General features: G+C 35.2%; 1 long non-coding RNA gene across 4 annotated transcripts; it reads left to right on the top strand.

Annotated features, from left to right (window-relative positions):
* The first annotated feature begins 1,842 nt into the window (after positions 1 to 1,842).
* LOC146588214 (uncharacterized) lies at positions 1,843 to 25,425 on the top strand. 4 transcript variants are annotated; one of them, XR_014897468.1, is made up of 4 exons: positions 1,843 to 1,932; positions 14,419 to 14,473; positions 18,093 to 18,343; positions 25,273 to 25,425. It is a non-coding gene; the product is annotated as an uncharacterized LOC146588214 (long non-coding RNA). The 4 variants fall into 4 exon arrangements; XR_014897467.1 differs by lacking the exon at positions 1,843 to 1,932 and adding an exon at positions 6,568 to 6,666 and having other exon boundaries at positions 25,273 to 25,424; XR_014897470.1 differs by lacking the exon at positions 1,843 to 1,932 and adding an exon at positions 8,665 to 8,806.
* Positions 25,426 to 26,269: the final 844 nt, after the last annotated feature.

The following is a 26,269-nucleotide window of genomic DNA, read 5'->3' as shown; positions in this document are numbered from 1 at the left end:
GCAAATTGAATAGTTCACTATTCAGCTATGAAAATCTCATGTGTGAACTGGTGGACTATGCCAAACCATTTGTTCAGTTCTGTTCTATTTTGTATGGATTTAAGGAAAAACCAGATGATTGTAATCACTTTCAGTTTGGCACACTGTGCATCCTAGGTGGTATGAGAACAGCGCAGCTAGTTCTACATCTCTTATTTTTGTTTGAGTGTGGCAGATCATGAAGAATCTGGCTGGAACTACAGGGTTTAGAACTGCTTTATTGTCCAGGAGGAATACTTTGCTGCAAATATTCACAGTTCTGGTTACATTCAGTAAAACCAGAGGTCTCTCTGACAGGTAGCATTTTTCAATAGTAGGGAGTCCAAACGCCCCTTGTTCTCTCTCTGGGGATGTGCATAGTTTGTCCTCTTGTGCCACATTGTATGTCAATTATTTGAGGAATAGCAGGCAGCATCATTATTTTGTGAAGTGCGAATACCAGTGTGAAGGCTCAAAAGGCAATTTGGAGATCTGTATTAATTTAGTCTTGTTCAAGGGCTTTGTTGAGAGACTGCTCAAGCCTTCTCATGTTTTTCACCCAGAAGGAGCTTCTGAAGGCTTGCTTTTCTCGTGAAAGTCTTTCCTGGCCTTATTTTCTATCTCAAATATGATTTTATACATCTCATTTTTTTTACCTTTATCAGAAACAAGGATTAGGAATGTCAGCTACAAGAAGGTGGCATTTGTAATTGGGAGACACCTGAAAGGCTGTTAAGGCCACTTACTCCCCATTTTTAGAGAAGCAGAGATCACAGAAATCTTTGGCATAGAGACCCTAATCACCATTCTCTGAGGATCTACAACACGATCAAATCCTCCTTTGTCATTTTTTCCAGCATCTATTTTTTAAGAAGTGAGTAAATACTGCTTAGAGAGTGGTGGAAGAATAAAATAAGTATTTGGTGAAGATTAAAGTCATAATTCCTACCTCCCCCCAAACTGTGTATTTTAGAGGTAGCTCATCCCGCTTCTTTTTTCTACTTACAGGTAGCTATGATTTAGACACCATTGGAATGGAAGATTAATAAGCTTGTTACTCTGTTATGGGATGTGATCCTTATATATACAGATGTAGTATATAGATCTATTTGCCTGGGCATGCCAGGCAGAACTTGCAGAATGTTAGCAAGCTGGGGAGGGATCTCTGCTGAAAAGATGAATACTTACCAGTTCTCTTGGGTGAGTCTGGGACATGGGTAGAAGAGACTGATATACCCTCAGATAAGAGAGCAAGGAAAGAGCTTTATATAGCTAGACAGCAGTGTAGAGGTACAGGAGAGAAAGTGGAACTGATGTTAACTTTTTTCCCAGTTTTCTTGATTTCTCTGCCAAGTATGATGCTTGTAGTGAGCTGTCTCCATCTTGCACTTGAACTAAGGCTCCTGCCTTTTCTTCTCTCCTCTCCCATTATAAAGTATCTCATTCCTCTGATGGCTAACACTGCACCCAGCAAAAAAAATCATCATGAGAAGGTATTTTCTTCTCAGCAGTAGAGAGTTTCTTCCTACATTTTCATTTATATTCAGTTACATTTCAGAAGGTTAAAAAACAGAACACTTCAGCAGAAACTGATTGTGGCAAGATGCCTTAATTTCCTTCCTCTTTCAGTGTATTTTTCCAGGCATCGGACTGGATCCAGACTTTTGATCTTATTCAGTAGCTATTACAAATACATTTTTTACCTCCTGAGATCATGTAGATTCTGATCTGCTGGGTTTTTATACATCTGCTGATACGTGATCATCTGTTTACTTAATGTGCATTGAGCTTTACGCCTATCTAGGGATCCACTTTTCTCAAACAGCATTAAATAAGGTGGAGTAAATACTATACGACTGAGACGATTTGGGGTGAAATTGGAAGCAGGTTCTATTCTCAGTTGTGGATGTGGAAGTAAGAGGGAAGAAAAGAATTTCTTTCCACTGGAAAAGCTTTTGGAGGGAGGATGGGAAAAGAGGTGAAGAAACTTCAGACCTCTGGGCTCAAACTTGCCGTATTAATACATCCCTTTGAACACACAACTTTATTCAAATGATTCAAGTTTGGGGGCTGCTCAAGCAACATTTGGATTTAGAGTCAACATGTATAACAAGGATTCTTAAATGTTTATCTGTAGAAGATCTATTATTCTGCTATAACTGTCAACTTCTGGTATCTGTCGTCTCATCCTGTTTTCTCTCTCAATTCTCTCACTTTTTGCCAAAAGGCTTTGTCTGTGTTATCCATTTCTAGCCTCTTTTCTGTCAGAGAGCAGCCACGACACATAAAATGGGCAGAAATCTTTGGATGCGACTCAGGTGCTGTGAGGTGCTGCATATTGCTTAACAGGAGGTAGTCAGAAAGGTGGATAGTAGGGGTTTCAGAAAGACTCCACATCAGCTGAAAAGGAATCCTTCACCAGAGGATGAATCCTTTCCTTTATTATGCTGTCTTGCTGTCAACAATAGCATGTAGCTGTTAAAGTGCAAAGGAGAACTCCCTTCTGCTGTGCTATTTCATACGTTATTTTGATAACAGCCATTATGGATTATGACAGTTATTGAACTACCATAACTCCTTTTATCAGAAAGAAATTGACAGACAGAGCATACCACCTCTTGTAGTTCTGACTGAGACTTTCTGAAGTGCCTGTCAGGATCTGTCCCAGCATGTAATGTCCTTACATATGGTAGTGGTGACATATACTGATCATGCCAGCAGACTGATGTGGTCGAGGGTTAAATGGTGATACTGTTTATGAATAGTTTAAAGTGGAAAAAGCTAAAGGAGATGAATTTGATTTCTTTTAGAACCCCTCAGTATTGGCCCTGAGTGGGGATGGAAAAATAACCAAGTCCAATTTCTGTGACCTCATTTTTGTAATGTTTGGAATGATGCAGAGGCAACACATCTACATGCTAAAGGCAATTAGACTGGGTCAGTACTGCAGAGCCACTAAGAATCCTATTTCTGTTGAAGGCATGAGCAGTATCGTGGTGACCTATCAGGCACTCACAGACATACCTGTGACAAAGATGATTGTGGCAGTGTTGCAGTTGCTAGAGTTCAGTAAAGTGAAAAATACATGAAGTGTAATTGTGAAGGGAAATCCTGAAAGCAGATGGTAGAATCATCTTGTGGTGTACCTTACCTCAAGATGTGTGTTAAATCTCTCTCATCTTTTCCTCTTGATGCTTTTGTGTTTTGTTTTTAAAACGTGCTGCTGGTGTCAAGCTCAGTGTTTTTTGGGAGTAGGAGGATTCTTTTTCTTTCCCCTCAGAGTTTTCTTCTACATGTTAAAACTAAAAAATGAAACTGACATTCTGCTTATGGCAAAACTTGTGGTAAGAGTTGAATTTTAAAATGGATTTTGTTTTGCAATGTTTAAGCAGATCGGAGATTTCAACAGCACTTCCTTTGTGCTTGAGAGATCTTGTTACTTAATCTTTCATCTATTTACCTTCCTTGAAAGGAATTATGAGTTAGTTCATTCTTTCAGTAGAAAATAACATAATTTGGTACATTAAATACATTGAGAAACAAGGAATTATATTCAAGAAATTATGTTGGTCTGACCTACTGGTGCTTCACAGTGTGAACTTAAGCAAATAGTTTAGACTCTTTTGTGCTTCTGTTATATCTAGAAAATAAGAAAGATGATAATGTTTTCTCTGAAGCACTGTGAAAAATTACTCTGGTGCTGAAGTGCAGTGCAGACTAAAAATATGGAAATTATTGTGTTAGTTATGGAATTATGCAAATTACCAAACATTGTCTGGAATAGTGGAAGTAATGTGATGACGTTGGTGATAAACTTATCACTATTAGAAGTTTGTTCTATCATCTACAACAGAGCTGTTTTGGTGGATTTTGTTTATTTTTAAATAAATTCAGTAGCAAAAATGTTGTCTCTATCTAAAAAATATGTATGCTGCTCAGAGGGATGTAATTGCACTATGTGTAATTGCACTGTGCACTCTCTTGTTTGGTTTAAGAAAATGAAACTTGATTCAGCTATAATTTGATGAATTGGCAGACAAATATCTTGTTGTTTGGTTTGGATCTAGGTGTGGGTGGACTGTTTCTTGCATGTACTAGCGGTCGAAGTCCTTTCTACGTGCTGTTGAAGAAAAAAAAATCCCTTTGAATTATCATTTACTGGTAGATGACCAGACATGGTAAATATTAAGAGTATGAGCAGGTAGAACGATACCCATTTTTAGAAAATGAAATGGTTGGTCAGAAGAGATCCTTTCAAATACTTTCAGTATCTGCTTAGGATTTTAATAGGATTCAGCTTGCTAATTGGAGTGTACATTTAATAAATGCATTCATTGCTTGTGCAGGGTAGATCCTCAGAAGCTCACAGAATGCATAAAGAGAGGGGAAATCTTGATCAATTGTAAAATTCCTACTTAATTTCAGTACATCTCTGCAATTTGTTTTATATGTGAAACCATGTGTGCAAAAACCTCTTAAAGTGACTAGTTCAGCTGATTTCCAGACTAGTTCTGGAGACACAGATTTTTCTGTGCAGTTGGTAAGTTAAAAAGAAAACTGTAAGACAGTGTATTTCACTTGTATTTTTAGCTGTAGTTCTAATTAATCTAACTAAAAGTAATACAGCTTCTTGCTGTATTCTGTTTTACTGAATACAATTACTTTTAACTGGCCTTTTTCCTTGAGCTAGCTGTGGGTTTTTAGTAATTGTTGTTGTTATTGTTATTATTTTAATGATGTTATTAGTAACATAATTGTTACTAATACAGCTTGTTTTTTGTCATTTGTCCATTAGCCACATGTTAAACTATTAGTTTGTAATTCTTAGTCCTTTTTTATTTTGAGGTGTGGTTTTTGAAGTCCATAAAAGTCTACTCCTTTGCAATAGCTCTTTCCTTAATATTCATAGTTTAAGAGAGTTGAATTAAAGCTAAATATAAATATGTAAATAGATTCTGAAAAGTTACTTAAAGTGATTCATGAATTTGATCTAGAAAGAAGTCAGTCTTGTTCTGTTACTTAGAGACTGAAGTATCCTCAGTTTTGAAGAGATTACATTGCCATTGTAGAATGGCTGTTTGTGGGAAAATACCACCTTCAGGCAAGATGATTAAAAGAATATGGTTTCTGGTTTGGAGTTCAGCAGGAAAAACTGATGTGTATTGGTTCAAATTACTCAATGGGTACATTTGAAGAATTTTCTTGGGAGTAATGTGAGCTTGTTGTCAGTCATTGACATACAGATGGAAGCTCTGAAGTTAAGAGCCCAGAGGCAAAGCTAGTACTAGACTTTGAAATATGTACCTAAAGAATTGATGATTTTAATTTTCTTTTTATTTTCTAGCATCAGATAAGCTTTTTTAAAAATAGCTGAATAATTTAATTTGTTCAGTGGAAATTTTGTAATGTAATTTTGTTATAAAAAAAATTATTGGCTTAAAAAATACAGTCATGCTAGAGATGTTTCAACTTTACATTACAATGCCTTCTTGTAAAGGAACTGATAATAGCACAATCTTTAAAGATACATTTTGAAATCCAGAAAAGAACATTATATCATCCTATCTGATCTTCTGTATTTCATAGACCTGTTAGGTTTCAACTTTCCTCCTGCGCAATATCCATTAACTGCGATTTATCTAAAGTGTGTTTTTTCAAGAGTACATCTACTCATGATGTTTTAAAATCAAGAAATCTAGAATCTGCTGCTTTCTTGGCTGCTTGTTCCAGTAGTCTGATGTTCTTATTTCTGAAATAAAGAAAATTGTTGTGTTTCTAATACCTATTTATATATCTTCAATCTTCTGCTATTGTATACTATACAGGCTGTAATTACCTCTGCTTAAATAATAATTTGCTTTTCCTTCTTCTTCTTCTTCTTCTTCTTCTTTTTTTTTTTCTTCTTTTTTTTTTCTTCCCTCTTGATTTCATGTTAAGTGGTCTGCTGGACCTTTTTGAATTAGTAGTAAAGAATTATTAGGCTATTGCTCTCTGCAGTAACCTTACTGTCTTTTTTAGCATATAGTACTAAGAGTCAAGAAGACAGCTTTGTGTTGCTCTTATTTCAGAATTTAGGAATATAAGCAAAATGAACATAGGGAGTTCTTCATAAATTGATCTTATACAGAAATATCTTGTTCTCTCTTAGAAGCAAAGCGTAAAATTGAAAAGATTAGTCTTGCACTAAACAATCATCCGTAAATACTGGATACATAAAATGAGCATTTGACTCAGTTGAAAAAGCTGTCTTAAAGAAAAGAAAAAAGAAAAGAAAAAGGGAAAAAACCCACCAACACCAAATATTTGAAATGTTACATTTAGAAGATAGGATTGTCCTAAGTATACTTTTACACTTTATTTTAAAAAAGTTGTTCATTTTGATAAGAATTTTGCATAATCTCCAGGAACAGCATATTTTTATGACAAACTTTTGTTTACTTTCAGAGTTCTGTTTTTTTGGATTCCATTTTTTTCTGACAATCTGTGTTTATAGAGATAACATGATCTTGGCAAAGCATGTAGTGCTGTATCTTTGTGAAAGCTGGCTGGTATTTCAGATAGGGAACAAGTGAAGGGCTCTCAGGCCATTGATGATTAAGGAAGCATTAAATAAACTATCAAGCAAGTGCATTTTCCTGAATTGGAAAGGTAAAATTGTCAACATTGCTACCTTAAATTATTCAACAATATAAAGCATTAAAATAGTATTTAAAAAAATTATTCCTTTTTTAACATACTTCAGCCATTCTATTGAGGAATAACAGAAACTGCAATATTAATATATTGTACAATTGAACTCTAAATCATTATTGGATAGGTTTTTGAACTTATATGCACTTAGAAGGGTTGATTTTAAAAATACTAGTAATTAAATTATTTTGTTTATGGAGATCATTTACTTTCAAATACTTCTGTGGCACTGTCTCATTAAATTGTGCCTTGAATATCGTGTGTGTGTGTTTGGGGGGGAGTGTATTTGTTTTTTGTATTCACTTGTATCATGTTATGTAACCTGCACAAGGTTTTAGAATGATTTAAGTGTAATGTAGTTCATGCATATTTTCATCCATTTGTAGCCGTATTGAATCTATATAATACGAAAGTTGGGGGAAGTGCTTGGTTTTTGTTTGTTTTAAAGGACAAGGTTTTTGCTAAATGGATTACTTAGTACAGTGAGCTCTAACCTTGACTACAGTTTTAGCTATTGCTGCAATACCAAAGAAAGCTAAATAAAATTGTAAAAATCATATTTAGATTGTGTTATGTAGAATTGTCTTTTCTATAAACAAAATTCAAAGTTAATCACTTTCCAAGTTACTGTAACTGCTACGTCATTGTAAAAAAACTTACTTTGTTTCTCCTATAAGACTTGAAACTTTAAGCACTTTTCCACAGTAATAAAAACGCTTTGTGGAGGGAATTCATGCATGGAATTTTCATCAAGTCTGGCCTATTGATATGTAATTTCTAAACTGAAGTAATTAAGAGAAGTTGAAAAAGCATGGTAGACTGAAGATGTAGGCTTCTAGAGAGCCCAGAGAAGACACCGGATTCTTGCTATTGGCTGTTGTGTAGAGATTGCTGATTCACTCTGACTTCAAGGTTATCCTGTTTACGTTCTGACAATTTTTATTTTCTGAAAAAGGCTAATTTGGTGAAGCACGTGATTTCAGATTCTCTTCCAATATTACAAAAATTGGGACTGCATATACAAATAAGAGGCTAGTTTAATTCATCCAGAACTTCCACTTTTTTTGATGACACCATCTCAGGATTCACTGTCAGGTGCCAAAAATGGAAAAGTAGGAAACTCCGAAGAAGAAACAACGATGGGAACAGCTGTAAAGAAATTTTATATGTATAGTTTTGTAAAGAAAATCTTTTTGCTTTCCAGTCTCTAAGCAGAAAAGATGGTAGGGATGATATTCTCTGTGATATTTTTACCCTCTATGGTAAAGTTTGTAGTCTGTAAAGTTATACTTTTGCTCTGAAAAATAGAGATTTAGAAGTTTGATAGAGGATAGTAATCTCAATCATAATCTCCTGATTCTTGAAGCTGAACACTTCTTCATATAGCCAGCTCTGCAGAGAAGCATGGAACAGGAAGAAAAAGAGCCCCTTAAACCTTGTTTTAAACCTTTTTGGACACTTTTCCATCTTTTCTCTTTTGTTCTTTCTTCTATGTACCTCCTACTTGCCTACAAGAGGATAGCAGTGTTATGGCCCTTCCCCCTGCACCCAAATAATGCTCTGCTCTTAATTCACCTGAAGAAATTACAGCTCTTAGCCCATGTGAATTTCTATTCACTATGTAAACACATATGACAGTTACTTTAGAGGCAGTAGTTTCACTAACCTCTGAGGAGGGAAGTGGCCACACTGGGGAAGTGAGATAAGAGGGCAAGAAAAAGGAGATGATAGAATTCAGAAGGAAAGTCTGCAAGGGTTTAACTTTTTAAAATCTAGGTTTGGGAAAGGTTACTGAACAGCTGCAAATTAGTCAGTTTATCCTAATAGCCAATGGAGGTTGGAAAGAGTTATGACCTATTTTCTTGAAGGAGCGGTTTGATGTGAGGAAATGCTGTATCTTCTGTGAAGAAAGAGAAACTTTATTTTTTATTTTTTTTCCCTACCAGGATACAATTCTACTTGATAAAACTATGTTGTTTGCACAGAAGACAGGKTTTTTTTTGTAGATGTAGAACTCCAGAGCACTCCAGTAACTGGAGAGAAAAAAGAATGTATTGAAAGTCTGATGCGATTCAAAAGTGCCAAACTACTGCAAGTGGTGGGTCTTGGATGTTCTGTTTCTTTTGAGAGCAGACATTTAGCTGAGAACCCTCTATCTGCACAGGGAAAGGACAGGCCTTCAAAGACTGGGAAGGAGTAACAATTTTGAAACCTTTTCCATTGCAATACAATTAATGTCTGCTGTACCACTGTTCAGCTTTCTCAGATTGCAACGTGAAGCATATRTGACTTCTGAGGGCTACTGTAGCTTGCTTGGTTCTTGACAGCATTTACTAAACTGGCATTTGCTTTCTAACTATTGATGCTATTCTTTGGCAGCACAGCACTATAGTAACTACTCTTGGTTCATGTTTTGACAAATTCCTTTTCAGTTATGAGATGGGAATTATACTTTACAAAAGGACAGCTAGTTTTCTTCAGAAATATCTTACAGTATCATCTTCCCACTGTATCTGATCTGACTAGAAGTAGGAATCTTACAGTGCTTAAAATATCCAAGAAATCTGACAGAGTACTTGCTACTGCTGCCTTTACACTTTTTGCTTTCTTTTGCACTTTCAGTATTTATTATAAACTGTGAATGTAGCTGTAACTGTCTTGTGTGTCCTCTAGTGAAGATTGAAGGGTTTTTCCCTAAACTGTTCTCAACAAAAATGACATTTTGTAGAAGAATATTTTTTTTTTCTGTTCCTGTGATGAATCAGAGTATTTTTTTCCCCCACTTTGAAATGTGTGGGATGGGTTTTTCTGTTGTTATTTTTCATTTTCTCTTAATTTCTTGGTAATTCATTGGAAGTTTTTATTACGTAGAAGCCTATACTTCAACTRTTCTGTGTAGGACAGTGGTCCCTTGTATTTTATAATTAAAAGCTGCTAGGCAGAATGAGGCTGGTAGCCAGCAAGCTATTTTAACTTTGAGTGTACTTGGGGTGGACTTACAGAGAAAGAATTTGCTCAGTGTACACAAAAGCATCAGCAATTTATTTTTTTTATCTTTTTGAAAGAAATCAAAGAATCAGATTGAGACTTGTACTCTATTTAGCCCTTATTCCATGATCTGAGCTTTTGAGCAGAATTCATTTTTTTTGTATAGTTTATGCAACAGAAAAGCTAGCACAATACACCGTACCTGTGAAATTATCACTTAGTTCCTGTATGTACTAGACTTTATTTGTAAGAAAAAAATGAAATGTTGAGAATGTTTTGGAGGTCTTTCCTCCCTTCAATTGCCAACAAGTATGTGCAGACTGACCTGCTCATTCCTATCTTAAATTTGCTACGGTCATCTTTTATTGCATTGTTTAGAAGAATTTGAGAGACTTGTATAAGGGAATCATGGGAAATTGAAGTCATTTTTCACATACTTCCTGCAAAAGGTCTCTCTGACCTATTGTGGCTACTGCTCCTGTGTCCTCTGTGCATATAAAGCTGTGCGGATAATGGTGGCTCTGAATGGACTCAGATCACTCTGTCTGGGGAGACAAACGCAGCCAAAACAATTGGGCAACCATTAGAATTGCTTGGAAATTTTCTGATGAAATACTGTCTTGTTGAAATTTATCAGCATGGTGAAACAGAAATGTTTTGCAGATACAGACCAACTTTTGCCAAAGTTCTGATGGAACTTAGGCAGAGCTGTTCCTGTCGGCAGGTTTCTGATTTGATTGCTTTTCTGGCAATTTACCGACTTGGCAGGCTACTGTGAAGAACAAGTTTCTAGGATCTATTGTTCATTCAGCTTTCCAGACAGCACCCAAAGATTGCTTTCTTCCTGGAATAAGCTAGGGTAAGGGCTTCATTCTCTTATGCAGAACTTAGAAATAAAAAGAATGAGATTTCTATTTGGAATGAAAAAATTCAAATCCTTATACTCACTGCTTCTCTCTGGTTGGTTTGTTCATATTACTGGACCAGGCTGGGAACATGACTCTTTCCTTATGCAAAAGTTCATGGACGCTACTGAATTGCTGATGTAGACAGTGGTTTGCCAAGTAAAAACTGTAAGCAAATGTTATCTCCATTTCCTCAGGTTTTTTTAGCACATGTTTTGTCATTGATAAGGTAGAGATCTGTCATCTTCTTTCTGCATCTGCTTGTAACTATGTGCATTGAAATCTTGATCTATAAAAATCCTTCTCTGATATTAATGTACAGCTGACTAAACAGGAAAATTCAAAGTCATATAAATTTCTGTACTTGCTTTTAGTATGAGTAGTCTTTTCTCCTGTGTCTGTGACTTGACCTCACAGCAAGACAAGTTTTAGATCCCTCAAAAACAAAAATGTATTAGAAGAGAGTTCTTGGGTTTTCCAGATTGCTTGAGCACTTTTAAAGGTATTGCGGCACACTATGACTTTGGTAGAATTAGTAAGAGAAACATTTTCTGGTGAATTTGTGTTTAAAGATGTGTATCTCTTGCTATGTTTTTTTGTGTGAGAAGTACAAGCTAGTGATTTAGTGTGTTCAGACTGAACAAATGCTTTTAAGAGTCTCTGGTCCATCCTTCAAGGAGCAGTGGCACTTCTGCACACACTATTCCTTTAAAGAAACTACTTTTGCCTATCAAAAACATGTATGCATTTGGTTTCTTGTATTTTTACCTTTGTGTCTCAGAAAAGAATCAGATTATGAACATGAAAGAAATGTGAGGGTTACTGCATATTGCGTGTGCAATAGATCTGCTATTGTTTTGTTTTCAAGTTTTTTTAAAAAAGTTTTTGTAGTACAATAGGACATGCTGGATGTGTATCATAACAGATCTTAGTTGTTCTTTTTCAGGCTGCGTATTGAAACTGGACCCTGAAGATGTTTTGGATAAAAATACTAAGTGTAAAACAACAAACTGACCAATACAGTCAGAAGTGAGAAACTGTTGACTGACTTTTCTTCTTATTCCAATCCTTTTAGAGATAAAAGGAACTGTGTTTTTTATGAGAAGACCCATATTATTCTTTAGCACCTACTGATACTCTCCCATTAGTGCTTACCAATGAGAAACCTGATAGGATGTTTCTTGTGAGATATTTCTAGCCTCTTGTCTACCTACATACATACCATAACTTGGGAAGGCTTTAGTGATCAAGATCTTCCAAACTCTTTGGAGGAAGGGTGTGTGTACAAGCAGACGGAAATTGTGTACATTTTTGTAGGTTTTTATACAAGCTGTCCTGACAATGACAGGGAGACAGTCTATATATACAAGTCTTACTTGTGAATAGAAAAGGCTAATTTGATCTTCCCCATCACTTGCTTGTAGAATGAATATTAAAGGTGCTCAGTGACATAGCCACAATAGATCTACTAATTGTGTTCGAAGGAATTGTAAAAGCCTACTGAGAAGTGATTGTTTCAGACTGTAGAATCTCCTCTGTGTTGTATTCTTTGCAAATTATGGCAATTGGATAGATGATGTAGAAATTCATCATAACTGAGTCTAATTAGACTCTTAAATTTGTTTTAGAATTGGGCATTTAAATTCCTGCAGCTGCCAGAAATACAAACTGACTTAGATTTGAGTAAATAGAAGGAAAGCAAATGGGAAAACAAGGTTGCTAGCAAGRTGGTATGCTGCCAGAAACACAGAAATATAGGTGAGAATCTTAGGAATTGTCTGCTGCTAGAGCAAGTTGTGTCAGATAAAACTTAATCAGTCTAGAAGTGTGCAAAGTGAGTATTTTTGTAAGACTTTGGTGCTGAACCTATTTTTAATAGGAAGATCTGTGGATTTGTGCAGAAAATGTGCTTCAGTTTTCTTTTTAAGATGTCATGATAGCCACAATAAACCAGGTTTTCCTCTCTGAATTTCTTCGGTTTTTGTCCCAGACTGTGACCTGTTCTCTCATAAGCAAGTGGCCATTTTTCTATTTGGCATATGAAGTATGATAGGCTAGATATTAGGCTGCTTTATGCAACTGTTGCATTTGAAATGCACACTGCAATGCCACTGAGCTTATCATCATTCAAAGTGTTGCAACATTCAAAATGTTGCCTCATTCCACTGGGCACTGCTACCCAGAGAGTGGAAGGGACTTGAGTTCTTAGATAAACCTGGTTTGTTCCATCTGTTTATTGGCAGCTGTCTTGTATAACTAACAACAGTGTTGTGCAATTGATCTGGCGTTTGTGGAAAAGGTACACAATTCGCTGCAGTCAGGTGAATCTTCACATGCTTCTGCTCAAAGTCAAAAGTCTGACAGGGAGTTATGAATGCAAGGCAGTTGTGAATGAGATGAAGGGAAAGATTCAGTGGAGAATGGAATGGCCCTTTTAAACCAGAAAATAATTTAGAATACCCAGAAATACCTTCCACCCTGAACATGCATGAATAAGCAGCGATTCTGTGCTTCTTCACTTGAAGTTCATGCTGTCAGATCTGCATACTCGGACAGCAGTAGACTGCTCTTCCCTCAGCAGTTTTCTTTTGTATTTTAATATAGGTCTGGAGAACTCGCATAGTGGGTGCTATCTTCATTGGCTGACTAGACAGCAATTAAAGGGGCATCCCTGGAGGTGCACACAAAGTCCACAGCTGTCCAAACAAGGCAAAACTGGTGTTGTCCAAAGCTGATACTGCAAGGAGAAAAACACTAATCATTTTTGAAACAGTTTGATTTCCAGAGCGAGAGAAGCTGAATTTACTGCTCACTGAGATAGGTTCTTTTTTCTTCGGATATTGATGAGAGGCTCACTAGAGAGATTTTTTTTTGAAGAAATTGTTGCGTTGGCTTCCTGTTCTCTCCTGTCGGAAAAGATTTCTATCTGGAGAGACATCAATCCAAAATTTGCAGAGTACTCCCATTCTGAATTCTGCCCCTTTTAATCTTTCRATGCATTTTTATTTTTTCTTCTAGTCAGTGTTAAAATTCACTTTTGCTTCTTTATGAGGCTCTTTCCTATGTCTGGAGAGTCACAATATGGAACTTTATCTATTTTTACTGATGCAGAAAGCGGCTGTTGTGCTTAAATGCTTTCTTTCAAATGGTGTTTCTTGCAACTGCAGACATGTGCAAAAAAGGCAATGGTAAATGTGCCCTTGTCTTCCATGTTACTGGTTAACACCAAAGCACTTGTTAATTTTCAACTGAATTGAAAGGAGTAGCTACTATCAATTTTCAATTAGGTTAGAATTGATTGTTTTGGCTAAAGGAAGTGTTACTAAATGAAGTGAACATACCATCTCTTGCTTTATGTAATTTTTTCTCCTTATCATTTCTCCTTTTTTTGTGTAATACCAACAATTTTCTTAAACTGATGCCATATTTACACATACAGTATGTCAAATAGTTCATGTAGTAAAAGATATTTATTACTTTTAAATACTTAAAGATACTTTTAAATACTTAAATAATGAAAGAAAAGGACATGGTGAGTGCAAAAGAATAGAGAATTATACTTCAGATCAGGTGTCCATTTCATATCTTGCTAGAACTGGGGAGCACTCCTTACTASAACCGAGAAGACAGAGTGTATTTGAAAAAAGACAGTAGGAATATAGACAGAAGAAATAGGAGGGGATCACTTCATCTGAAGCTAAACATAGATTTTAATGAATAGTCAATGGAGTAGTGTAGTGTTAAATAATGATCTATTATGTATTGTTCACAGCCATCAGCTTATCTTTTTATATTAGTGTGTTTTTATTACATATAGGTTATGTTCCACCTGTATGTGTACTTTATTTGGCCTCCTGTGAAAGCGGCAGCAAGTGAGTGACTTGTGATGTGCTTATTTAAAAGACTTCATCTCTTGTGTACCTCTTGTTTAATACAGAGCTTTCTTAAGTGATTAAAGGTAATCAGCAACCAAGGAATTTATTTGTAGTGAGAGAATGCTCTGATTTTGAACCTTCAAAGGTGTATTTTCGAAGTTGTGTGACTTCTGATCCTGGTGTTGAGGGCATATGAAAAAAAACATTTGATGAGATTTACTATATCAGTAGTAGTTTCAGACTAGTTAACTAATTTCTGCCTGGTAGGAATAAAACAATAATATGAATCATTGCAGCTATGCATAAGAATAAATAACATAGGTTCTCAGTTAGTGGAGTTGGTGTTACAAAGAGGAATAGAGAACTGCAGGTAAACATATTGAATTGTGGATGCTGGTGACTTAGAGCAGTGTGAGGAATGATTATGCTGATCTTTCAAACTCAAATTTGGAATATTATTCTGATCAGGAATATCAAAATTATCCTGTTGGATCAGGTCACTGTTCTTCTGTTCCAGAATCGAGTCTTGTATGGTTAGCAACTTGAATCTCTAAATCATTAACATTTATATACCTTCCAAATTTTAGGTAATATATTCCTGTTGTATATGAATAGACAAGCCATTTTTAACTTGATTATTATATTTCAAACATCTACTTCCAGCTGTATGTGRGCTTGGTACATTGCTGCTGTTTGAGAAACCATACTTTCCTGGTACTGTCAAGAGCTTACCTAGAAAAGTTGTATTTATGTATATTAAATCTGTTATACCAGCTATAAAAATACTTTATACAAACATAAATTCTTTTATACGACAGTGTGATAACCAGTCTGTTACGCATATCCTAAAAAATGATACTCAAGTTATATTCTGCTAACAGGCTGGCTAATGTCTCCAGAACTACTTAAAATGTAGCCTCGAATTCTAACTGTTAAAAAAGCTGAACAAATATTTCTTTTGCCATGTTTCATGTTTCTGGGCTGAAGCAATGATCTCTCAATGGAGCAAAGAGAGGGAAAATGACAATGTCCAGTTGGTGGCTTATCGCTTAAGAAACACAGGTGAAAGCAATTCAGTTGATAGGAATTGCTCTTTCACACCACTTTCCTGTGAATAGGAACCACGTGTTTCAGTTACTGCACACATATAGCTCTTTTGACCCTTAGTAGTAGAACTGTTTCCTTTATAAGATCAATGCCTAGAAGGTGTATTTTTTCTTTTTCTGTGAAGAAGCTGATTCAGGGAGATTTCATTACTTGCTGTCTGCTTTACCTGTCTGCTTCATCTGCACTTTGKCATAAAAGACAATGTTGAAACTTGAAAACAGTTTAAATTGAAGTGATGATGTGAATATACGGATTGTCTCTCTGGAGATTGTTCACATGCTGTTATTTAATGGAACCCTTAGAATTAAAGCAACAAAGAGAATAAAGTAGAGTATTTACATTTTTGACTATACTTTGTACATATTCGATTTCACATTCTTAGATATGATTAAGCAAGTTGTTTCTTTTGTTTGTTTTCCCCCCTCATGTAGAAATAAGGAGGCAGTGCTAGCTTTTTTTTTTTTTTGGAATTGGCAAGTCTGTCCCCAGAGATGCAAAATCTGGGAAGGAGAGCCAGAAACAGGCATGTAGTTTTCAGGGCTTTTTAGTTCATTTGAAATTGGCCAGGTTTTCAGGTTATTGTATAAAACTGGGAGCATGACAGCAGTATTTCCATTTAGCATTCTATAGAAATAACATTATATCTTGTAATATAAATGAAATGGAAGGATCTGTCAATTCGATAGTAGCAGAAGTAAAGGTGTACTTCCAATAGAGGATTATTATTGTAGTATTTTAGAAAACTGCTATGCTAATTAAAGGAGAATGACACAAACATTACTGCCTTGCATATTGTTGACAAAGAGGAACTAAAATACCTTTTAAGTATGGTGATGTTTTTAGGGATATAATGGTTATTTTCTTCTAAGAAATATGATTTTCTTAATGGCTCAAGAGAAGGCCCGCTCTCCCTCCTACTCTCCCCCCTTTATTGAGCATTGACTTGCTACTAGTGTGCTGCTTTTGCAGTGGAAAGCACAAATCTGTACATTTTGAGGTATTTGGCTGAGACCCTGAGGACCCATATGTTCTATGGATCAGGCACAAGTAGGCATTCATTCAGTGAGTGATACTTGCACATTGAAATGCAGATTTCAACTTCTGTGATATACTGGCTTTTGTGTTGCTTCAATTTAGGAATTAAAATTATATACTTTTCTTGTGGTGATGGTGACTCTTTTTTTCAGAATTACCGTGAAGGTACTGTAGTTTTCTTTTATGTGTAACTGGATATTTTTATCTGTAGTGTAGCTCATTAAATTAAGTCTTCCTCCTTTAAGATATTTAATTCAACAAAAGATGACTAATTTTTGTGTTCTGATTCTGTGGAGTATCTTAGGCCCACATGAATGTGTAATCATACACTCATCCTTTCCTTGGATATTGTAATCGTGAACAGAAAATTTAAAAATCGTGTTCCAAACAGCTGTTTTATGATAAAATATTATAATTCAGTATAAACTGAAGCTGTTGTAAATTATGCTTCAAGAATGAAATACTYGTTTACCTATTTAAAACAGTAGGTAACATTTATAAATCTAATCTTTGACTATCAACTTGTTTATAGCTCTTCTAGCTATTATTAGATGTAGCTAATTGAATTCCAAGTGGTAGCTATTTAGTATATGGTTTTAATGAAAGCAAGGCTTATAGGTTGTGATCAAAGCTTTTACCATAAGCATAGATTATACTGATTAAAATTACAATGGAGTCGCAACAGAGCAAATAYTGGCCTTTGGGATATACTGTCAATCTCGTTTCTTTTTTACGCTTACCAAACATATCAGTGGTTTTGTATAAAGTTATTCATCTCTTTTTGATTATGTTTATGAGACAGTATTTTTAGTTTGAGTTACTAGGAAGTAGAGTTATGTGATTAGCCTGAGAGGAGGTCGTCTTGTTTTGAATCTACTGTAGATAGGAAGACTTGTCATGTCTACTTGTTCATTTTGAATCTTCTCTCAGTTGACATGTCATGTTTTATTTTAAGTGTCTGCCTAAGAGTAAAGCACAACTGAAAGGTGATATTCCTACCCTTTTTTCCCCTTTATCAGTGCCAATTTGTGATCTGGGTAGTTATTTTGTCTTGTATGTTCTTAGCACGATCTTTTATCTTAAACTGGGATTATAATGAGTTGCACAGGTATCATTTAAAAGAGTATTTTTGCCATCACAGTTTAACTAGCATGTTTCAGCTACTCAGGTGTGCCTGTAATGTATACAATTCAGTGAAAGATAATAGATGATCCAGTTGGACTACCTTTATTTTTCTGTCATAGTTACTTTTCTGAGTTAGGACTATATAGTATAGTCCTAATATAGTATAGTTAGACTATATAGTAAGTCAAAATGAAACTCACTTCCACTAAACCTTCTAAGCTATTCTCTAGCCCTCAGTTAGTAGGCGTTCATGTTTTCCATGCATCAGAACAGTACTATCATTAGATGAGACTATTACAAGTAAAACCAAATACAATTAGTCAAGGAGTACTCCTTACGTTTCTTCTAGGCAAATGCTCTGAACAGAACCCAAACCAACAATGGCCTGTCTTACAATGACAAACATGGAAGGCACAGCCACTTCTACTATCCACCAAAACGGTGACATCCTTGGGAATACCAGTGCACCCAAGCAGACTGAACCATTGCTTCAAGTGCGCCTTTATCATTCCCCTGGGAAGACAGGAGACGATTACCTGCAATTTCCAGCTGGAGAATATGTTGCAGAAGAGATCTGTGCCGTTGCTTGTAAAGCTTGTGGTAAGTGTATACATAATGATTTTTCCTAGTGAATTTCCTAGTAGCATTTTGATTGAAAATGTAATCTCTCCAGTGTCTTTCTAGTGTCAGAAGTGGTTGGAGAGCAGCAGGCTACAAAACTGTTCCTGTCAAAAGTATTTTGAGGATGAGGTTAGAGTCAGGTGGCTGCTATCTCTTTCAAGTGGTTTAAAAGTACACTGTCATTTATCTGGAAGCTTTCTTTTGCTGACCTGAGATGTAGTTTGGATGGTTAAATTACAGCTGGAGCTTGAAAGCATTAGAATTATATTATAGTGCAACTCTGCAAAACATTAGTCCTGACAATTGTGTAGCGTCAACTTGTTGACTCATTGAAATAAAATGAGTAAATATAACAGGGTAGGAAATTAAAAGATGCTTTCCTGTTTACATCTAGGAATGCTTATATTTGCCCAGAAGCTGCAACCTGTAGTAAAATGATTCAAAAATGCATTTTGTGCACTTCCCCCCCCCCTTTTTTTTTAATGCGGAAGTATGCTGAATTCATCATTCAGGAATTTTGGAAGAAAAATACATTAGTCCCAATAAATAATCCCAATAAATTCTGGATATTAAAGTAACTACCTTTTCACTCTAAGCACGCATGCATGCATGCACACTGTCTGTATCTCTGATTTTAGAGATTTTTAGACTGTCAGTAGTACAAGGCTAGGTTTGTCTTTTGACTTCAAGTGCCTCATTACAGGTGCAAATGAAGTTGAAGGGGTCTGTAATTCCAATTACTACTTTTCCAGTGAGCCACAAATATGAAGCTGCTGACTCTGACTGTACTTAGTATTTTGTTATGTTTAACCACCTTATCCTTTTGGGTTTTTTTTGTTTGTTTTTTGCTATTTCATTGTGAACTGTTGCTTACGTAACCTCTTAATGATTTAAATCTTTTGGGGGCTCTACCAGTTTTTTCTGTGCTATGGAATGTCTCATAATAACTGTTAGTAAGTTGTGTAATCTGAGTTGGTAGTTTGAGCATGGGCTAGTTTCACAAAGATTCTTCTGGGTTAAGAGCTGTTGTTCCTTGGAATTCTTTAGGCCTTGCAGAGTCTAATTAAAATGAATAACAAGACATCTGATTACAATTTTTTTCAGTTATTCTTGTAATGAATGTACTTTTCTGTTAGTTAAAGCTCATCTTCAAAAGAAGCTCCCAATCTAGTTTGAATTCAATAGGAAAATAAATTCCTTGAATACTTGATTAGCTGTTTCTGTGGTTATTGCTTGTCTCTCCTTTTTCTTCCTTGTTTCTAACTAGAGTTTGCCTTGCTTCAGCTTCCAGCCATTTCAGTTCAAGTTATATTTTTTCTTCCTTTCCTCATCACCAGCTCTAGGGAGACGTATACTGTAACTAGATTGTTTTTAAGTCTTTTTCTTTCCTTTTTTGATAAAGCTTAAATTGATTGATTTTTTTTTTCAGCTCAGCTGTCTTAATAGTTTTAATTCTTTTGACCGTCTTCTGTACCATCTCCAGTTTCACAGGAAAACGCACAGGCCAGGCTGTGTGTAATATTCTTCTAACCTATGTCACAAACATAGAGAATCCTATTCCAACTAATCCAGGAATCCAGTTAGTCCTGTTTCCTGCTACATCATTTGAAGATGTGCTTGCTGTGATATGATGTTGCTTGTTTTCTGTGATCTCACCAATCCCTCTCAGGGCTTCTGCTTTTTTGGGGTAGCAGCTCCTGTTTTGTACCTATAGCTAGTTCCTAGCTCCTTGACTGTTTTCAGAATAATTCTATGTGGATGATCCTTCCTAGTGAGCAGTTCTTATCTTTGTTTCTTTTATTTCATCATTCTTCATCAGGATTTGTAAATTCTATTTGCAGTGATTTTGTACTTAATTCTATATCTCCTATGAAAACGTTCTATCATGTTGAGGCTTTATCAATATAGAACCAAAGCAGAGAAACTCTTCTGGAGGCTGTTTTCTACCTGGTAGCTATTATGGCAGCATTACGCAACCTGTTTTTCAAAAGGATTTATGACCTCATTTCCTTCTGAATTGATGAAGAAGGCTGAAATGACTGGAAGTTTTTGTTTCCTTCCTTAAGAGGTATTAGTGCTTGAATCACAAGGTACTAGTTATTATGACTTTTGTTTTCTGGGAGGTTTTGTAAGGCAGAGCACGTAGAGAGCAAAGCCAGTGCTGTCAAACAGTGTTTATGTTGCCAAAATTCTTTAACGAATTTGCTATGAATCAGAATATTTAATAAGAAGAGGGCAGTTCAGGTCGTAGAAATGTCCAAAATACAACAAATTTGGTAGTTTTCAATGAACTTCCTCTGTGATTTGAGCAATTGTTGGTCTCTGGCAGTATTAGTTGTATAGAGGTATGACTGTGTGTGTGTTATTTGTGTGTGATACTTGTTTTTGTAAGCAGGGTTGGATCTAGTCTAGTGTTACCAGTCCTACAGAAAATATGGCATACCTTTTACATATTTCAAACAATTAATGGGTTTCCAGTGTATGCTGATTTGGCTTTACATCTGTTGTATATAGTATGTATTGGCTATATAACTGTCAGTCTGTATAAATATTATTCTGTCATTGCATGCCAGTTTGAGACAAGCAGAAGTTAAACCATTCCTCACATTATGTAAAGCAACTTCCTATTTTTTGTAAAGGAGCTACAGTAAGTAGAAAATTTCTTGCAGGTTGTTCAGATTTATATAGGAAACTGAACACAAAATGAGAAATCAAATTTTCTAACTTGAAATACCATAATAAACGAAGTATCTTGAAATTAAGGTTTATGTGAATATTCATTATCATGGACTTCGCTAGCAGTGCCATGTAACAGACTACTGAGTAACAATTTTTGAAGATAACACTAGGAACAAGAGAAGTCTTTGATTTCAGCCTGAGAGGGAAAATGATCTCAGAGGAACTAACCATGAAAATGAAACATAACAGATCAGGAACAGTTTTAGAGGTAGTAGAATCATTGTAATAGGTCTTTGAAATTTACTGTCTGAGATTCGTTTTCCAAATCATAATCTTAAATCCTTTCTTTTTCTTCTTTCCCTCAAAGTAATCGTAAATGAAATTACTACTTTAAATTGGTTTTAGGGAGCATGAGTTCGTTTTACAGAAATACCAAGCAATTAAGGCCATTTGAATGGAAGCAGTGGTAATGGTTTGGGGGAGCTACTAGAGGTGCTGTGAGACAGGGATAAAGCAGACCTGGTGTAATATTTTACAAGGGAATTATTTATATAACAGTGTAAAGTGTTTGTTCATAGGTTCAGTTTAACTCAAAATAAAAATTTTTAAAGAATTTGTAAAGCTGTTTTTAAAAATTGGTAGGTAGAATAAAAAAGCATGACATGAGTTTTGTTGCAGAATGGGCTGATCAGATACAGTTTTCTTGGGACATCTCAAGTCTTTGAATTTAAATTTTGGATGTATGTACTTTTATCCAGAAAGTAAGTATGTTTAGTATACTGTGTTGGTGCAATTATTCTGTACCAGTAATTTGCAGTAAAATATTCTTGTAAATGGTTTTAGCATTTTAATCAACAGACCAGATAGTTACAAAATCTGTTCAATCCTGTGGAGTCAGTTAAAAAAGCCATTTATAAAATGTAACTTACCAGAATCATTAATAATTTTCTTTTAATTTCTAAGATAACACTGCATTGATTTATTCCTTCAGCTGAATTATATGAGTGAAAAATAAAAGTATCTTGCCTGCTTTAACATAAACAYGGTTTTGTTTCATTATGACCTACCCTGAGTGTCACATTTTATTGCTTGTCTTATTGTTTGATGTGTAGACTAGACTAGTATCTCCTTCCCTCTTCAAGTATAAGAAGTTTTAATACAGTTTGTCAATGGTTGCAGTTCATCCTTCCATGCTGTCAAGTCTTATGCCTTTAACCCATTTTCCAAATTTCAGCATTTCCATCTCATGGATACACAACACTGTAGCATGCTCCAGTACTGTGGCATCTGTCCTCTCTCAGACTGTACCTGCAACCAGGAAACACAAAGCAAATTAAAACTCTGGTGCTGCTGAAGAGTTGATAGTGTTCCTCCCTTAGAGTCCTTAGGTCCTGCAGCAGCTCTGCTCTCCACTCGTGACTGTGTCCATGTTTTGAGTATGAACGTACTCGTCAGTCACATGATGTTGACCCATTGGCATGTAATGCTAAGGCTGATTGTGGAGTTCTCGCTGTTGGAAATCATTAAGAAAAACAGGTGCTAGCAGGGATAAAGCTGATTCTGCCTTAAAATAGGAAACAGTCTGACTGCTTCTCTGATTCTGTAAAGCTCCTTCAAAATACAGAATTTGTTAGCCACTTTTATCTGCTGTTCTGTTTTCTCAAATAAATTCAAGCTCAATAGATGATTTTGTTAAAAAGTTTTTTCAGCAATCCAAAAGACTGAAATCACAGTCTTTTTTTTTTTTTTGGGGGGGGGGGGGGTTGTAAAAGTAACAGAATGGTTTTTCTTTCTGAGTGTGTTACATTTTTGTTTTATTTCTATGTAAAATACAGTTACCATTAGCTTTCATGACAGTGACAAATTCCAGTGTATGCATGTTTTATATATATTGTATTTCTTTTTGTATTCCTTGACTTCCTTTCAGTATACTCATGGACTTCACATTCTTAAAGTCTTAAGGTCACATCCTGTGGACTATGGGCCTTACACCACCCCATCTTAGCTTCTTTTCAAAATTATTCTTCAATTCATTTGTTTAAAACCATCCCTGTGTACAGAGATATCTTCTTGAGAGCATACAGTGAAAACATCAAGTTTTTTTATGGCTCACCCTTCTCTACTTTATAGAGAGGAAAATGGGTGAAATGAAGAAGGAAGGCAGAATAGCATCATACTGTGCCATGTGAGGTGTAAAACCACTGTTTTGAACCCAAATTGTTCCTCAGAAAGTCTGGACAGAAATAAAAGAGTTAGGACAGAGGCAAAATGCTAAACTTGATTAAGGAATCAAGGTGAATATTTATTTTATAAATATATGAAAGTTTTTTAGATGGTTTTAACAAAGGGTTTCTTATTTTCTTAAGTTTCCTTGTTAAGCATTCCCAGTTTCTGCAAGCTTTGGATTTGAATGTATCTTCTGTATTGTTTTTCATGGCACTAAGAGAGCACTGGAAGAAAGTATTTTCCTTGGAACATACAATCTTCATTTACTTAGATTTCACTCCTATTGCAGGATATATTTTCAGAGATAAATTTACTATGTATTGCCTTTACTATATTCCGTTTTAGTCAGATTTTTAGCTGTATTAAGCTGTTCTTGCAGCTTCTGTAATAGATTATGTTACTCATTTTCACTTAAGGAGGAGAATTTAATTGTATGTCATCTATTCTGTTTTGGAGGGATGTATGTTCTGCAGTTTGGTGATGTCACTGAAATTGATGTAATGATAACTGAATTCACTTTAAAGTAGCTTAGCTGGGTCGTGATTTCAACACAGCTATAGTGGTGTGGTCTTCAGTTTCTTGGGAAATCCTTTGGATGCCTGAACTCATATGCTTTAACTGCTATGTGTACAGATTGCAGTTATGTCTTAGTTTGCAGGGCAGGCTTACTCTACACTTCGCTTGCTATACTGATAGTGATCCTTTTTGCATCTCAGTTGGAACTTTTTTGTTCTGACTAAATATGTTTCTATTAGTGCCTGAGCTCTGAACAACATTACTTTGTATGTTAAATATTCTCTTTAAGTTCCATCAAATGCCTACTTTTTGAAATTATGAGTGTGTTTAAACTTGGAGCCTCTGTTTTGTCAATTTCCTTATCTCTCTGTTTTTAATGCTTTTTTTTTTAAATCTCTTTAATTTCTCTGACAGACTTTTGAACAGTGTTTTTGTGCCAGAACAGTTCTGTGTTCCTTCTCTGTGTTTATGCTTTCTGTATCCTTGATTAACCAAGATGAAACTAAGGAATCTTTTTCCTTAGTGTTCTCAGCTATTGCTCTGAATATTTTTTAACAGCAGTTAAACATAGTTGGACTTAACTATTTTTCATATATTCCTTTTGCAGAAAATTCAGTTAGTTCTGTGTTACAAAGCTACATAAATAAGGCTCATGTTTCATATTGCTCGTTCAGGTAGTTGTTTTGAATCATATTGACCCACTTATCTTCTATAGTGACAACATTTACTATAACAGAGGGGAAGGAAACGAGGTGAGAAATGTTATTTTCCTTTAAAGTGTTAGAATACATCTTAGTTTCTTTGATATTATAGTTCTTTACAACGAAACACAGAAGACAGGAAATGTCCTTCCAAATACAACAAATTGATTTCTGTAGTTTGTGATTGAGTAGATCTGGTTGTTAGTTCTTGTTAAAACAATTCTGAATTGTTTTGGGAAAATTATTTTCCAGTTTTGTGTAGTTAACAGTACTTGTTTATTTTGTCCTTAACTGAGCTAATGAAGTGTAGATGGCGTGTGGTTGTCCTAGTCGTGATGATTTTCTTTGTATTACTTTGCATTTAAATTTCCTTCAGTATAAAAACATAAGATCAAGGCCTGGATCTGTTTTTGGAAAAAGTAAGTAAAGACAATGCACTGTTCTTCACTGCTATTTCTTAATTAAACAAGGAGGTTGAGTGCCTATTGCATTAAATGCCATTCTGAGAAAATTTGGTAATCTAAGCATAAAGTATAGGATAGCAGGTGAATACAGTTTTTAGTAAGAGAACATAAAGGAAGAATGAGAAAATAGATTGACAAAAATGACCTGCACTTTATAGGGTGCTGGTTGCAATGGTACTGCCAGTGACAGAGCAGCACAGTGAATAATTCGAGAATTTGTCAAATTGCTACTGCTAGCATGCAAAAAWWTTTTTTTTWAAAAAGGCTGTTTCTGTGTAAAAATGGTTCCTTACAAATGTTTATTTCTCTGTTCTTTGTTCAGGTATCATGCCAGTGTATCATAACATGTTCGCACTCATGAGTAAAACAGAGAGAATTTGGTATCCCCCAAATCACATCTTCCATGTGGATGAAACAACTAGATTCACTCTACTTTACCGAATAAGGTAATAAAACGCAAATGTAACTCTTTTCCCATTAATGCAAAAGCTATATAGAAAAAAAAAAAAACAGTAAGATACTTGATAGTGTCTCGAAAAAACATATGGGCATATTGTTGGAAAGATCTGTGTAAAAGATACAGATAAAATAATAAAATCGAGTAGGTTTAAATAATGTACTTTTATCTGCTGTCATTCCACAGATTACTGTTTGCCATTTCAGGTTGAAGAAACACACAATAAAAATAAAATAGAAGTAAAAATATATTTTTTTTCTTAATAATCTCTTAAAATTTTTTCTCCATTTGAGCTCCTGTGTGCTTATCTGTTTGGAATTACTGGGAGTTTTGAGATGTAAAATTGTCTCATGTAGTCTGTAGGATGTCTGCAATAGAACTATTTGGGTCTAATCTGATTTTTGAAAGTGGAATTTTAAAGCTCTATTCACAGTTTTTCATACTAAAGGAACTCATTTCTTTGAATTACATAATGTGGTCTGATTATTCCTTTGGTAATTAGCTGCAAATTGAGACCCTGAAAAAGTTTCCTTAGTTTGTACATTTCATTAGTATAGTAATATAAATTTCTAGAAATTGCATAGAACTGTTAATATATTTGTTGGAAAAGACTTTTGGAGGTCATCTGGTCCACCCTTTGTTCAAAACGGAATGTCATTACCACTAGGTCAGGATTTTGTCTACTCAATACTTGAAAGCTGTGAAGATTACACTATTTCTCTGGGCAAGCTGTTTCAATGTTGTTTTAATCTGACATACCCTTATTAACTTCTCCAATGCTGTACATAAAACTCACTGTAAAATCACTTTTTTTTTTTTTTTTTTTTTTTTATTTAGTAGTCTAAATATATATGATTTGATC

Source organism: Rhea americana, unplaced genomic scaffold (assembly GCF_003343005.1).
Source record: "Rhea americana isolate MKP2758 unplaced genomic scaffold, rheAme1 scaffold_530, whole genome shotgun sequence".
Lineage (NCBI taxonomy): Eukaryota > Metazoa > Chordata > Aves > Rheiformes > Rheidae > Rhea > Rhea americana.
The sequence above is the reverse complement of the archived record's forward strand: the minus strand, read 5'-3'. Positions and strand labels throughout refer to the sequence as shown.